Consider the following 6,696-nt stretch of genomic DNA (forward strand, 5'->3'; position numbering starts at 1 on the left):
ATCAGTCCACAAAATGACTCTTCCAAGGAAACACTTCTGCTTCTGGGTCATTCCTTCCCTTTCAAGACAACTCCTCGTTCTTGAATCATCCTTGCACTTCCCAAGTTGTCGCTTCAGTTTCTGTACCACACCAACTCCTCTCACTTGTATCTTGTCAAATCTCACATCACATCATTCAAACCTTTATGTTGTTACCCTCATTGAGACTAGGGGGTTACTATACCTATAAGGTTATGGCCAAAGATAATACAAATTCTTTTTTCAAAATTCATTACAAAATCGTGTATATCGATTATCGAGTACTGACATCATGATTCTACAACTCAACTAAAGACTAACTACTACTATTCTACTGAAACTCTTTGCATGCCTTCGAGACATGAAAAGACTAGGAGGTTTACGTATTGTATATGGTTGAAAACCCTTAAGCCTTGTCAACAATAATCTCTTTAAGACAATTAATTGCTTAACACATACTGCATTCCGATTATCGGATACCATTTACCTTGCAAATGTTATAACTGCCTACTGAAGACCAAGGATTGCTCACCAAAGGTCAGCATCTTTTGCCAAAAGAGTAAGTGCAATATGCTACATGCCAAGTGTTGCGTGTCGGGTGCCCAGTCCGGTGACGAGTACCGAGTGTCCTTAACCAAAGACCAAGTGTCATCTGCTTATGAACGTACGCCTCCAACCATGGGTTAAGTGTTAACATTGAAACCTAGTGTCGCCCCTATCGACATTTAACTACATCTGCTAAAGATATCGAAGGACCACATAGCTTAGCCAAAACTGAATATACTTTGCTACAGGTAAAATTATCATTGGGCCAATGGGCCATCAATATCTAGGTCCATTCAGATAAGGACCCACATTTAAATAAATATTCTTATAAATGCAACTGTAATCGAGTTTTTTATTTTACTTTTTGCATTAATCATCATTTTGACTACTTTCTTACTTCGACATTTACTTGATCATCAGAGAATTTTTTACAAACACAATATTGGTTCATTCTGTAGAAGATGAGTATTGGGAGGACAAAGGAGGCTCAAAAGACGAGGAATTCAAATAGAAATAGTTTATGAAGTGGAAGACTCTTTATAGAGTACTTCTTTGTAAGCTCTGTATGCTTACAAATAACAAATTTGTTTGAAGCCATACAAGTGAGATGAGATGGATCTCTATTAAGACATTGATTTGGTGTAACATGCAGTTGTGATGAATATGAGAAAAAGGAAAATGAAATTCGTTTTGGATATATATATTCCATCCACCTTAATCTCCAACGCATACCGAAGAAGAAAAATAGTAAAACTTAGAAACATGGCCAGCTGAACTTGAAAAAGGTTGACGTCATGTATCGAAATATAAAAGATTAGGGTACTGAAAGTTGAATATTCTTCCATTAAAGAAAGAAAAAAGGTAGTGAAGAACTGTGGCATATGCAATGTGAGTTCATGTGGGTATGGTGGGGACTTCCCTCTCAATTGGATCCCCCATTGAATTAGGTAGGGTTAGGTTAAGAAAGCACATGCGCCCAACCTTCTTTCGAATTCTAGGTTCTTTCCCTATGGAAACATCCATATCATAATTCATATATGTATTTATTTAGGGTAAATTTTTAGTGCTGTCAGCGATCTTGAAGCTAAAATCATTAGCACTTAGTCATCACTTAACCAAATGCTATCTCTGCCCATTTGCAAGTTGAACCTCCACCATTATGGTGGTCAATATACTGCTATATCAAATCATTCTTGTGACTTGTTCTAAGGATTATTTAATTCATTGAAGCACTATAGGCAACGCAAGTGGTGACAAAAAAGCCTGTGTTCTCTTAATTGAGGGATTGGAATTGGCATCATGTTTTGTTGTTATGTGTAGGTTTGAGAGAGAGAAATAGGTAACAATGGAATAACATCTTCACCAACACAACGGGATAAGGTTGAAAGCTAATTGAGTTGTAATGGCAAGTCTAATTCTAAATCACTAATGTTTGTTTTGAAATCTTGGTGGTTGCAGAGTCTCCAATGCTTTTTGAGTTTGGTGTAAAAGATAAGGTATGAAAGGGTTCATTGGATCAATTTCTTGACCTTAGCCATAAACACCAATAAGCTTGAAAACAGTAGCACGTACAAATTATTGAAAAGTAAAGGATATGGTTCACTTTCAATTGAATGGACCCCTACCCATTTGTTCCCCAAAGCTTAAGAACCCCATGTTCTTATATACTTCTGCCCAACTATCCCTCTTTCTTTCAATCCATATCATATCCAATCTCTCTCTGTTACCTACAATGTGATTAGTTTCAGGGATAACACGTGGACATTCATCCATCTCCACCTTTGTAATTGCTGTTCATTCACACGTCTACTTTCTCTCCTCTTTTTTCAATTTCAAAAGCCCAGTAGCATAATAACAAATATGTTGTGTGCAATTATGTGACAGTGCTTATGAGAAGAATGTCTTAATCATTTACTAGTAATTTATTTAAGATATAAAACAATACCTACCAATGTTCTTGTTTGGTGAATCTTGTGCCACTATTTGCTTGAGGTTTATCTGACAATCTGAAGTCATCTTAAGGAAAAGAGTGAAATATTTGGAAGGTTTTGTATGAAAAATGCTGTGTGTGCGTCTCTCTGGTTTTTAGCCTATGTTGCCAGCCATGTAGCCTCTAAGATTTTATGTTTGATTTGACGTGAAATTTCAAAATAAATGCGTTGGAAACTCAATCCAAACACACGTGTTGTTTCCAAAACTGTTCATTTCATATTTAAATTTGGCAGATACCAAATAATTACTACTTTTGTCTTTCTTTTTTTTAAAAAAAAAATAAAATAATGTGAATTCATTCCCTAATGGATTTTTTAGGGGCTGAAAGTATTTTGAATATTCTTTTAGTATAATTACATGTTTTACTTAAATTTGAAAGTCTTACATAAAGTCATACAAGTTAATTTATACACGTGATAATTTGATTTAATATATTTAAAAATATAAAGAAATTTGTGAAGGCATATAATTTTCAAAGTTTAACTTATTTTAAATCAGAAACTTTTAAGTTGTTATATTAAGATATAAAAATGTATGAAATTCTGAAAAGATTATTTAAGTTAGTTTACTTAAAGATGAAAGCATTTTATATAATCCTATAATAGTTTCGAGAGTATAGAGAATTTGTTATAATTTATCTACCACTATTAATTAGTAAAAAATCTACTTTAATTGAGGTTGGTCAATATTTTATATACCTGGACATTCTTAAAGGTTGTGACAGTAAACAACCCCTAGCCTAAAACTCACTATAAAGGTCTTCGTCCACATTCCAAACCAAAAACTTCATCTCCAATATTTACATGTTATACAACATTATAACGTACAACTTTATATTATTTTATGTATTTCGAAAAGCAATTATATATATATATATATATATATATATATATATATATATATATATATAACTTTATATTAATTTGTTTATTCTATAGTATTTAAGCAGTAAAATTACTTATTAATATTTATTAGTTTCTGTTTTTAATATTCAAATTATAACTTATGTTTAATTTTTATATGAAATTAAATTGTATAACATTTCTTACATTTAGTGAATCAATCCAACCTAATTCACTTATTAATAAATTCAAAAAATTTGAGTTCAATTCAATTTATTACGAATTAATAAGTTACAGGTTGACTCAATTAGTGAGTTAATTATAAGTTTTTTTCTTCAATCTCAAAAAAAATAAATTTTTTCAATTAAAATCTAAATAAAGTTGAATTGAAATGATGTTAATAATATAACTTCAAAATAACAAATTGGAAGGATTATTTAACCAGCCCGACTCACCACAAATGAGTTGGGTTCTAATTAATAGATCAGACTCAAAATGATTTTATATCAAAATTTAACTTATTTTTTAAATTCAATCCAACTCTAAATCGAATTGATTCAGGTATCCAATCTCATTTTAACATTACTATTTATGGCAATTCTTTAGACACTAAAATACCTCATTAAAGAGGGAAATTATACTAGAAAGTATTATAAATGAAGTTTTTCACAACAGTTAAAAGTTTCATTTAATGAAAATATCATTAAAAAATGGTTTAATGTTTTCATACATGGAAGAAAACCCCATTATTATCTAACTATTATCATAAGGTACATTACAATACAACAATACAACACTGTATTCGAGGATGACTTTCCTATTGTAAGATACTGAAAAGAGGATCTAAATTTTAAAACTTCCTCTTGCTACATCGTTAGATTAGACCACGCTTATATGGCAACGATTAAAAAATCATAATTTTTTATTGTTTGTTATATATTGAATTTTATTTGTTTTTAAGACAAAATACACAGTAAAAAGTTGCTATTTGTTTTAAGCAATGAGTTAGAAGAAGTAGATTTATAGACAATAACTATTATTAAAACGTTGATAGTTTCAGTAGTTCAAAAACTATTTTTTATATTGGTTACATAAGACATATTACATCGGTTATAGAAAACTGATGTAATAAGTTTAAGATATTTTATATTTTTTATTGAACAATTAAGGTAGATTTTTGGTGATTTAAAAAAAAAAGAAAAAAACTTATAGGAACATTGATTATCACGAGAAGAGAAAATGTGGCGCATACTGTTACAAAAAGAGGGTTTTGAGGTATGTTATTTTCGACCTTTAACATTTGTTAAAATATCAACGTTATATTAGGAGACATCTATTTAATATCGGAAGAAAGAAATGACATTGATTAATGTTGGGGAAATAGGCATTTCAAACTTCCTTAAATGCTTTTGAGCGGGATTTTGGAATATGCAATGGAGAGTGTTTAGTCTTTCCTCCATTTGGAGCTCCAACTTCATCAACACCTCATAACAAAAGGATTATGTATTTTTTTTGTTTTGGGCCAAAGTAGTCTTTCATGCCAATAGCTCCTTCAACGCCACGTACACGATCTAGGTAGTCTGACTTTCCAATGGAGAGTGGAGAACTTCCCAACGATGTTGTTCCTTGTGGTAGACTTTCAATGAAGAACGAAAACATTAAATGAATTCGTAAACACAAACAAAATTGTAACCTCCACTTTTAGAAACACATACATTTATGGTAAATAACACAAAATTGACCTATATTTTTCCTTACACTCGTGAACAAATCAATTGGTTCACTTAGGAGTGATGGAGTTTCATCTTTCATAAAGAATGTTAATAATAAACAAAAAATAATATGAATCGGTCAAAACTAACAAAATATTCTAATAAAGGCAAGAGAAACACTTTCATAAGATATAAGTGATAAAAAACTAATATTTATTCTTTCTTGCACTCGTCTTCGAAAACGTAAGGTCAAGTATAAATGAAAGTGCAAAGAAACATTGTGTGTGGGTTATGATTTTACAAATTTTTATAAGAAATATGACATCGGAAAAAAAGTATTTTTGACGTCCAAAAGTAGGACATCAGACATCTTATGTTAGTAAATTTTACAACTATTCACTAAACATTTTAATGAAATCACCACATTCAAAAGATACCAAAGTTCATTGGAATCCCGCTAGTGTTTGAGTTGTTAGGTTCCAAATGAGTGTGGGTAGTGAGAAAAGTGAGAAGGAGAAAAATGTGAGAGAAATGGGTCGTTTTGTAGATAGAATCTATGTTTATGGATTATGTTAAAGGAAAAGAAGGAAAGAAAAATTTTGCACTTGAAAAACTATAAGACGCAAAATGAACAAAAGCAGAGAAGATGAAATGTTAAAACGTGGAAAAAAAAGATTTTGGTAGAAAAAGTAAATTACATTCTTGATTATGAACAATGGATATAGTATCTCCAATAATTTTTTTTTTAAATAAAGAGATATAGATACTACATCGTTTCCTTTCACAACTAATGTAATATGATATTAAAAAATTTCAAAAATGTCATTACGTTTTTTTTTACATTGATTTTGCTCCAATTGATATTATATAATGTTGTTATATATACATTTTGCAGTAGGATTTGAACCATGTTTTTTAAATTGTGAATAGTTTAGATCTCATATTTAAAATGTGTGGATATTTTAGATTACATTTAAATTATGGATTTAAATTTAAATATTTCATATTAGAATGTGACCCAATAATAAAGTTATTGTAGGGTGCATTATCAAGTTACAATTGAATCATAGTGCTTATGTTACTATGCTATTAAGAAGAAAGAATGACACCTTGAGTATCATTTATAACTTTTGACTCTAACAACTTGATATAACAAATGCTATTAAAGATAAAATTATGAGTTTAATTTGATTATTATTATTATTATTGAGGGTTTTCAAATCATGACTTTAGTTTCGATAACAATTTTTTTAAGTTGTCTAAATTAAAAAATGGTGTAGAGAAGAAAAATGTTGTTTAAACTTAAGTTCATGGTTTTTTTAATTTTGACAAATTTTCAAGTTATTGTCTAAGCTAAAAGGTTGTGTATTTATATATATATATATATATATATATATATATATATATATATATATATATATTTGTCAACTAATATTTTGTTCTCTCTTTTTTAAGTGTTATCCTCTACACATGCATGCTTCATAATTCTAAAACCACAAATAATGAACCATGACATATTATGTGTGTGTGTGTGTGTGTGTGTGTGTGTGTGTGTGTGTGTGTGTGTGTGTGTGTGTGTGTGTGTG

This window comes from Vigna radiata, chromosome 7, assembly GCF_000741045.1.
Source record: "Vigna radiata var. radiata cultivar VC1973A chromosome 7, Vradiata_ver6, whole genome shotgun sequence".
In the NCBI taxonomy this organism is placed as follows: Eukaryota; Viridiplantae; Streptophyta; class Magnoliopsida; order Fabales; family Fabaceae; genus Vigna; species Vigna radiata.